Here is a 10,730-nt window from a genome sequence, read left to right as displayed (position 1 = left end):
ATGGGAGGCAGGTAGTGTGTGGGGGGAGTTGGAGGGGGTAATGAGGGGCAGGTAGTGTGTGGGGGGAGTTTGGGGGGTAATGGGGGGCAGGTAGTGTGTGGGGGGTAATCCATTCATAGTGGATGAGTGTTGTGAAGCAAAATAGTCCCCAGAGAAAACTTATTTTAGATTTTCCACAATTTTACCATCACCAACATTCCGTACATAAACTCGACAAGACTTTGTTTTATGATAGTTTTTTGGACGTTTTGGGCCTAAATGCAGGGTGGAGGGATACATGCAGGGCGTTGTGAGGCAAAAATAGTCCCCTAAAGATTTTGTTTTTCAGATTTCCCACTATTTTGCCATCGTCAACATTCCATATAAACTCATAAGACTCGTGTAGGTTCACTGGTGGTTTTGGATAGTAAATAAAATGACTATTTTTGTGTGGTAGTCATGGTGACCCCTGGTTCCTATCACCACCACTGTAGTTATATTTCAATAATGGTCCAATGGTGATAACGGTGCTGGTGTAATGTATTTGATTCATTATTTTAGTGTGTGTATGTGTGTGGGGGAGCTGAGAAAGGGTGGGGACAAGTGGGTGGGGGGTTGATGGATAAGGGGATGTTAAGGAGGAAAAGTGAAAGGGTGGGGACTGGAGCGCTATTCGGATGAGTAGGGCAGGTAGATGGGGGGTTGGGGGGAGGCTTCTCTAGTTCTGCCACAGTTTAATCCTATTTCAAAGCCGTCAGACCTATTAATGAGAATATTGTGAGAAATTCCTGTAGACTTTACTGAAATGCCCACTTATTCTTGTAAAGCGAAATGTTATTCCAGCCCCACCAGATCCACCAATAATGTTAGTCTTATTTTATGTATCAAAACCTGTCGTAACTCATTTTTACATGACTATTTTCCAACCTCTCTTTATCCCTCAGAATCAAACAGGCTGATTTTGTTACTGCACCTTTAAGACTGATCTATTTAACCCCTTTAAATGGCTAGGGCCCAATGTTTTATTACACACTTCTATAACCTAAGAATAGCTCAGCCAGTTTGCAAGTCCATGTAGTTACTGAATAATAAACCTTTGTATGTAGTAAGCCTGGGATTTTAAAGGAATAAAGGGGAACTCCACAATTTTTCAAAATTTCTGCATAATCAAATGGTTAATATGTAAACAGAGTCATTCAGAGTGGTTTGGTGTGAAATGCTCTGTTCTGGAGAAACTGACCAATCAGAATTGTTCACAGTGGTGGAACCAGACATCCACCTCTAAAAGCTCCCTCACAGAAAGTTATTACAGTAAATGGTTATGAATTCACTGCCTGATGTGTGAGACACTGTTTCACGATAGTTCTGTGATAAAGTTTTAGCTTAAAAAGTATTTTAATCCATTTATTTTAATCCGTTCATGGTGGAGGGATAAATGCAGGGTGTTGTGAGGCAAAATATTCCTCAAAGAAAACTTATTTTTCAGATTTATGACTATTTTACCATCATCAACAATCCATATAAAACTCATAAGACACATCCAGGTTCACTGGTGGTTTTGAAGAGTACATAAAATGTCTATATTTGTATTGTAGTCATGGCGACCCCTGGTTCCTATCACCACCACTGTAAAGAAATCTGAGTCTGTAAGTTTCTCTACAATCAACCATTTCACACCAATCCACTCTGTTTGACTCTGTTTACATCTCAAGGACTGGATTATGCAGAATTTCTTAAAAATTGATGGAATTCCCCTTTAAATGAATCACTCCGATTGGCTGCTCTCATTCACCAAGCAGTCCAGGATGAAACACTCCTTAAAACTTCAGTGTGAGCGGGCGGGGCTAATAGGCTGTATAGGCTGAATAGGCAGACATATCATAAATGTGTTGGTTGTTGTGACATCACAGAAACAATGAATGGAAAACATGCTGTTTTTTGAAGCTTGGTCTCCAGATATGATCTTTATGGACCTTTTTTAAATTTTAGCAAAGTTTATACACTACGTCAAATGATATGGAGCCTTTAAAGATGCACAGAATTCTTTTTAAGCACACAAGTTTCCTTCTTATTATAGTTCATATTCATGTTGCACATACTATAGTGTGTGAACAGTGACTGCAGCAGTTCATACAAAACCAACTGCAAGTCTGGTTCAAATTAAGCTATTACTGATTCAGTACTCAGTGCTTTAGAGCTGTTTTGAGCACAAGGAGGTGCTGAAATGATGTGGAAGGACTGTCTGATGGGAAGATAGAGAGAATGAGATGTATGCCCCCATCCCCACCCTGCCCCCTACTCCCACTGTAAACATAGATCAACATGTCAACCTGCAGAAGGAGAGAGAGCGAGAGAGAGAAAGAGAGAGAGAGAGAGCGAGGTGGGGGATCAACATGTTTCTCACACCTGTTTCTCTCATTCTCTCTTGTCATCCTGACAGCACAGGAACACTCACACTTCACGGTTCTGTTAGATCAGGGGTCGCAACCCAAATGTTAAGAAGAGCCATTTTGTCCTTTCAGTAAAAATCCAGCCACCTTGGGAGCCACAACATTTAATGTCCATTTTACCATCTTGGCTGTAAATATGTCTCAGTATGTGCTAATATCCTCATATAGGCTAAAAAACATAATATAAACGAAAACACAGACTTATTTTGCTCTGCTTTAAGCTTTAGCTCAGCTATAGCTGCTTTTCTCGCATCTCCAGCAGGAAACTTTTCCTCAAAAGTAGAACAGTTTCTTGTAAAATGTCTCTTAACATTCGACTTTTCACGAAGCTGAAGTCGCTTCTCATTCTCCAGCTTCTTGTCCGAATTTTTCTGTTCCACCTTAAATGGTTATGCATGGTAAATGCAAAGAGCAGTCCAGGCTGGAGTGATTATGGTTAGCCTGGACTGCTCTTTGCCTTCCAGCTGGAGTGATTATAAATGTAAATAAGTCCATTCATCTCCAAATTATCGATGCTCATCTTAAATCTTTCTCTTTGCCTTTTCGTTAGCTACTAGCTAGGCAAGACTGTTGTCTATGTTGCTATGGTGACCAGCAGTGTGTGCGCCAACCTTCAGGGTTAAAGAGTGAATTAGCAGTTCTACATTAACTCCAGAGTTTAAGACCATTTATTGTTAAACTGTGTTGAACGATCAGCAGAGCTTTATTTTACTGTAAAGGAGGATTATTTTATTTTTACCTACAAATTTAATTCTGCTGTGGAGCCGCAACAGGACAGTAAAATCGCCGCATGCGGCTCTAGAGCCACATGTTGCCGACCCCTGTGTTAAACGCTATAGGAGCTTTTCCTTCTGCTCTCCTAAATTCAGCTAATTTTCCTGAGGCCTACATGCTAAACCTATTAGAAAACAATGTAAACAGGGACGCTGGCCTGAACCAGCTATACAGTTGCTCTCATATCTTTATAATAACCTGCTTTACATATCGTCACTGTCCAAAGAAAAAAAAGTATCTCTAAATTGGTCACTTTTCTAGTAGTTATATAGTTTGGCAGCTAATGCAATAAAAATGAATGCTAAAAATGTTGGGCTTCCAAATGATTTGATAAACAAACAGCAGTAATTTTATTGGTCATGTTTTATAAATGATGTATATGTTGTATACAGTCTCTGCAGTCTACTCAGGCTTTAGCAGAGCTCAGTAACACTGAGATTAATAACTGATCACATTGATTTATCAGTCTACTCAGGCTTTAGCAGAGCTCAGTAACACTGAGATTAATAACTGATCACATTGATTTATCAGCCTACTCAGGCTTTAGCAGAGCTCAGTAACACTGAGATTAATAACCGATCACATTGATTTATCAGTCTACTCAGGCTTTAGCCGGAACTTCAGAGTTCTTCTGCATTGTGGTTGGTCTCATGGCATTTGCGTTTGTTTTATTTATTTTATTTTTATATCAACTATTGTTAATATTACTGCTAAATCAGTGACTATACTGCCAAAGCCTTAGAGTCCTCAAGGACACTGGGTCTTGCTACCTTGTTATAGCAAATGCTGTTAAGTTTAAAGCTCCCAATTTATTATAATGATAATTTCTACCAAATTCTGCAGGAATGATAAGCAGTTGCAGGCACCAAAATGCCCTTGTGTATGTACTTGCGGTCCACTGCTCCAACACATCTGTAAGGAGAAACCCAAAACCCTTCTGACCCTGACCCCACTGACCCCTGTCCCGGAGACCCAGAACCTCCACATTTCCTGTGGGCCACCATGTTTTGATGTCAGGGGGGCCCTGACCAATGTCTATGTGTCCCATGGGGGATTTCTGGGAGATCTGACATGCTGTTAAACGTCAGTATTACGCTGCCCCACAATGCCAAAACCCTCCGGAGCAGGTGAGGAAATCCACACATGGCTGGTGGAGCCAGGCAGCTGCTTTAGAGCCCTGTTAGCGCATGGTGCTAATCTGAGGGACTCTACAAATGATCACCTTCAGGAGGACAAGGAGTTGATGGAGATGCTTGTAAAGCTCATATATGCCGTGTGTGTGGTTTTATGCACCAAAAACAGTCATAATTCATTTTAACATGACTTTTTTCCAGCCTCTCTTTATTCCTCAGAATTTAACAGGCTGTTTTTGTTACTGTGCCTTTAAGACTGGTACATGTAAATGAGCACTGTTCTGATTGCATGTCCTCAGGCAAAGAGCAGTCCAGGCTAGAATACTGCAGAACAAACTCCATGATGTATTGATACATTTAAAATGGGCTGTTTTTGCATCTTATATGGACTCCATACATGGTTTTGGAAGTTTGTTAATTTTTAAATAATATGTCAAACACTTTTATATCAATCACTTTTATATCAAAAAGGCAAGGAAAAGTCAGTTTTCCACAGGATGGGCCCTTTATCTCCTTTAACTGTAAGGGTCTATATAGTAAGCTCTGGTTTCAATTCCAAACGTATATTTGTTTATTACATCTGAAGGCTTATTATACTATAATTACATGGACTACAATGCAAATTGAGTTATGCTTAAAGGGCCCATATCATGAAAAACTGAGAATTGTTCACAGTGGTGGTGATAGGAATCAGACATCCACCTCTAAATGCTCCCTCACAGAAAGTTATTACCCAAAATGGATATGAATTCACTGCCAATGTCTAAGACATTGTTTATGATAGTTTTAATAAGATTTTGGCCTAAAATGTACTTTCCATTCATAGTGGAGGGATACATGTAAGGAGTTATGAGGCAAAATAGTCCTCAAAGAAAATCTATTTATTTTGAAGTTACCACTGTTTTCCCATCATTAATGTTCCATATAAAACTCACGTGTAGGTTCACTGGTGGTTTGGATAGTAAATAAAATGGCTATATTTGTGTTGTAGTCATGGCGACCCCTGGTTCCTATCACCACCACTGTAAAGAAATCGGGACCATTTCACACCAAACCACTCTGAATTACTGTTTACATTTCAGCGATTAAATTCTATTCTAAATTCAGGAAAATCAGTGTAATTCCTGTTTAAAATGAATGAAAACAGCACAAATCCTGATCATTAGTGGTGCAGTTTAATAAGCCCAAAGATGCGCAGACACGGTCAGTAAAGGCTGTAAGTGTGTTGTAAGATACACAGACTCACTCCCACTCTCAGACACCCAAAGACCAACTGACTAACAACACCTTCAGGGTAGGAAGTAACGGCAGCCCAGGTTTCCCAGCCAGGACGTCAGCACCATTTGCTCATGCTTTTCCCATTTTTGATGAGCCTCTCGTTAACCAGGCAGTGGCTATTAGCAGATCAAAGCACCTCATCACTCAGCCCTTGTGATGTCCAGAGTCTCGTAACCGTCCTTCAGCATCTGCGTCCACAGGCTGCTCTTGTGTGAACTGGACCAAACATTAACGGCCTTGTATCTTATTCTATGAACAGCTAATAGCTCCCCCTAATGAGCTCCTAAACCAATCTATCATTGTTTTATGGCCAGAGGGCCGCTGTTGTCCAGATATTATTTAGGTGATGGATCATTCTCAGCCCAGCAGTGATACCAACACGGTAGAGTGTGTGGTGCTGGTACGAGTATAACAGCCACAGAGGTGTTACTGGTTACCCAGCCAGAAACTGACAACTGATGAAACTATGCATTAACAAGATGGGAAGAGGTTGCACTACAAGGGAGGGGTTTCTGATAAAATGGCCAGTGATTGTAGATTCAAATAGTCCTGCATATTGACTGTGTTGTGTATATTGCTTAATGTTTAGTTTTATATATTTAAGTTTATTTTCATTATTTTTTTACATTTTCGGGCAAATTCTCTCCCCCGTCCTGCGGCATGCATATTAGAACTACCTCTTCAGTTCAGGCAATAATAGAGAGAACTTGGTCAAAAACAAGAAGAAAAAAAAACATAGCAATAACAACAATGCTAATTTCTCCTAGTAACTCTATGGGGATTTCAATACTATGTTAGCACTAGCTAATGATGATTCACACATTTTTTATGATGCACAGATTGAATGTTATTTTGTTCTGTTGAACAGGACACGACAATAACGATCTTCTTCTTGGTTCCTCAGTCAAAGTAAACATGTATACAAAACAGTGATAATTCTGAGCAGAATGGAATAGAAGTGGATGTTGTGTCTGGCTCTTGTAGATAAATCACCCGCTCCTGTGTTAGTGTGAGCTAATGCTGCATGCTGGGGCCTGTTTCTGTTTTAGGGGTCAACTGGTGATAATGCGGTGAGGTCAGCAAGTCAGGCTGGAGTGGCTCCCGTCCTGGATCTTCTCTTTACTTTATTCCCAGGGATTCACAGGTTCACATTAACCCTTAGCAGCCCCGCTGATCACCAGTGAAAGCATGCTCGTTGAAACAAGCAGAGAGATTGTGTGGACACTTTCAATCCAAACCACTTTTGTGTTTGTAAGTAGACGAGAAAACTTGTGTCCTGCTTTTGCAGAAAAAGACTTTTATTTTATATTTTTGTCAGGTTTCAAAGGTGTAGATTCTAACCTGTTCATACAGAACGTAGATTGAATGTAAGTGTCTTTAATTGTGTAACTATGCAATTAATTATGTAACGTAAATGATCTGGTGATGTGAATCAAAAGATGTAGTAAAAGGTTGAAGGGGAATTCCACCAAATTATTACATTTTCTGCATAATTCTGTCTTTAAGATGGAAGCAGAGTCATTCAGAGTGGTTTGGTGTGAAATGGTTCAGATGTCTTTACAGTGGTGGTGATAGGAACCAGGGGTCACCATGACTACAACACTTTTAGAGGTGGACGTCTGGTTCCTATCACCAACACTGTAAACATTTCTGACTTGGTAAGTTTCTCTAGAACAGAGCATCTCACACCAAACCACTTTTTGACTTTGTTTACATTTTAACAATATAACTAAGTAGAAGTTTGAAAAATCGGTGGAGTTCCCCTTTAATAGACACCTATATAAATGTCCTGTTTAGCCACTTGTGCCCATTTTCAAATGTGAAGCACTGACCAAGACCCACAAACTCCGTTCCTCTTTTCTTCTCTCTTTACCTTACACTGACCTCTGACCTGGGCCCTCCCCTGCTCACCCACTCATGACGCCTTTTGTTTAGAGTCTGCATCTGGTGTGGAGTTTTGTTTACCGCTCGTAATCTCACCGCCGTGTCTGCTCTGGTTTGTTGACTCGAGCGGCCTTTGCTGTTTGTGTCTCAGAAGGGCAGCGCCGTTATTTTGTTTAGACTCCAGCGTTGTGGGCTGTTGAGGGATGTGTAGACATCCTGAGCTGGAAGAAACTTTTCTCCTCACTGTGGTTCACTCAGACATGCCCTGCCCCTCTTTCTCTAGGACAACAATGGTCAGAGAGAGAAGTTGGGATGGTACACCAAATTATGGGATGAGGAAGTTAGTTGAGTGTAGTGTTTTTCCATGGACAAAAGCAAAGGTCTCCCTCACAGAGGCTTTGTCCCCCTTTAAAGTGAGCATAATGTAGCTTACAAGTAATGGAAGCTTATGTCTCACAAACTAGCATCATGCTGCATGCTGATATCATCACACATGTTCACACTGTGTTGAGTTCTTAAAGGAGAATTCCACTGATTTTTTTTTAAATTATATAATTTAGATGTAAACAGAGTGATTCAGAGTGGTTTGGTGTGAAATGGTTGATTGTACAGACTCAGATTTCTTTACAGTGGTGGTGATAGGAACCAGGGGTCACCATGACTACAACACAAATATAGCCATTTTATTTACTGTCCAAAACCACCAGTGAACCTACACAAGTCTTCTGAGCTTTATATGGGACGGTAATGATGGCAAAATAGAGGAAAATCTGAAAAGATAAGTTTTCTTTTGGGAATATTTTGCCTGACAATGCCCTGCTTGTACCCCTCCACCATGAATGGCTTTTTTAATATATTTTTTGACCCAAAATCGTAAGTCAAAACTATTGTTAGGCACCACCAGTGATCCTACACTGGGGGGGTGCTCTGCCCTGCATGTGTCCTTCCACCCTGAATATGTATACATTTTTAAAGTTAGGCCAAAAACTTCTTAAAACTATCATAAAACAATGTCTTGGACATGATATTCATAACCATTTCATATACAAAAAATACATTTTGGCCCAAAATTTTATGTCAGAACTACCTGCAAACAGTGTCACAGGCTTCAGGCAAAGTATTCATAACCATTCCATGCAATAACTTTCTGTGAGGGAGCTTTTAGAGGTGGACGTCTGGTTCCTATCACCACCACTGTGAACAATTCTGACTCGGTAAAGAAAACAACAACTTTTGGTGGATCTAGGACCAGCTGCAACATTAAATCCTAAAGGCAAAGCGGGAAACTGTGCACACCACCATCCTGAAAGCGAGTGCAGCGTCCAGTTTCTGTCTCCCTAAACTGGCACACACAGGAACCAGGAAAGCAAACAGAAGGATCTAGCGAGATTAGAGAACATATATAGGTCAGCATGACCCACCTGATAGCACAAATCTGTCTTTTGTCCAAAACCCCTCCCAGAACTGCTCCTGAAAATAAGAATTTAATGTGACAACCGGAAGTGTCCTGTGCTCAAGAGTTAACTTACTGGAAAAGTTCACTGAAGTCCAGTAGATCCAGCCTTTTTTAAAATTAAAACTGAGATAATGAAATTATCACCCAGGTACGCTAAAAAATGAATTGTTGGATTTACTCACAAATGTTAAGTGGTTCCATGCAAGTTGGGTAGCTTCTACACTGTAAAGGTTCTGTGCAGGTACATTTTTTGTTCTTCAGGGTACAAACAAGTACAACAGTGGTTTTAAGGTCTGATTGTGAAGAAATAAGTTTTTCCAGGTGAAAAGTTCGTATTTGTACCTTTTCATAACTGAATGTTTTAAAACAGAACAGTAAAATAAAAGCCTGGAGACGAGACGGGGTGTGTGGAGTCAGTACAGCTTAGAACATATCATTTCAGTGGATTATGGTACAGTTATGTTCCCTGACTGAAGGTACTGAGATGGACCCTTGAGGGTCCCACCCCAGAGACAAGAGCGGTCCTGCCCCAGTGACAGTTTAGTACCTTTATTTTGGAGAGTGTAAGATACTTGATGGAGTAATATGTAAGATACTTGATGGAGGGGTATTATGCAAGCAAATCAGACTAAAGTGATTTGAGTAAATTATTTTATGTAGCACTGAAAAATCACTGAATAATTAAATTTAGGATTTTCTTAAATATGTTATGACAAGTGGTTCCATGCAATTGGGTTGAGTAGCTTTTAAGATACTCAACTGAGTAACACACTCTATAAATTCAAGTAAATTAGAGTGAAAAAGGAACACAGTTAATAGATTTATGTTGGATCTACATCATTGCATGTAGTTCTTTTTTGCACTACTGAACTACAATTACACTCATCAGTAGGTTACACGGTAACTTGCACATACAGTCAATTTTATTGTCATTGCACCGAGTACAGTGGAATTGGGCAGCAATCCTGATGGTGCATTAAAAAAACACTAGAATAGGAATAAAACAAAAATGTAAGCTAATATAAAATGCAAGATATTAAAAGGAAAGACTATGTCATTTAAAATTATAAAACAGTAAAATAAAAAAGGGTGAATATAAAGGAATGTAGCACGTGCCAATGAATGTAAACATTTTTTAATATGCCTTGAATATGTTTGGATAGGCGCGGATTGACACTTTAATACTGTGTTGTTAGTGTCTGGATGGCAGTGTACAATGTCAGCGTTGGGCAGTGTTCATACATACATATGCATGTAAGTCAGAGAAATATTAAGTGATTTATAAGATGTACTATATATATATATTAACAAAGCAACTTACTTAAGCTCTGTTCTCTTTTTGTGTCCTTTTGGTCTGATATAAAATGCTAACGCTCCAACATGAAAGGTGTGAGTAACAGTGAAGCAGCTGAGGAGATGAACCAACACAACATAATGAAATTAAATCTAGAAAAGAAACTAAACAGACTAAAATGGAACGGTACTTTCCTCAGAAGAAGGAACAAGTATTGTTTGAGGCCTAAATCCATCACTAACGTCCACGTAGTCCAGAATAAATGGGACTAACTGAAAGAAAAAGGGAATGTGTGTATGCTCAAAGTGAAACTGAGGAGAACTTCGAATCATTTCCTGAGAAAAACAGAGAAAGAGAGAAAGTAGAAGTAAAAAATGAAAACGAGGTCAGGTGAAAGTAGAAGAAAATAAAAGGTCAGGTGATTTATATTAAGGAGAGCAGACTTGGCAGAGGAACATAGTGCGGTCGTGTTTCTTGATCAG

The sequence above is a fragment of the Colossoma macropomum genome, unplaced genomic scaffold (assembly GCF_904425465.1).
Source record: "Colossoma macropomum unplaced genomic scaffold, Colossoma_macropomum, whole genome shotgun sequence".
NCBI classification, from domain to species: Eukaryota; Metazoa; Chordata; class Actinopteri; order Characiformes; family Serrasalmidae; genus Colossoma; species Colossoma macropomum.
This window is presented reverse-complemented; position numbering follows the sequence as displayed.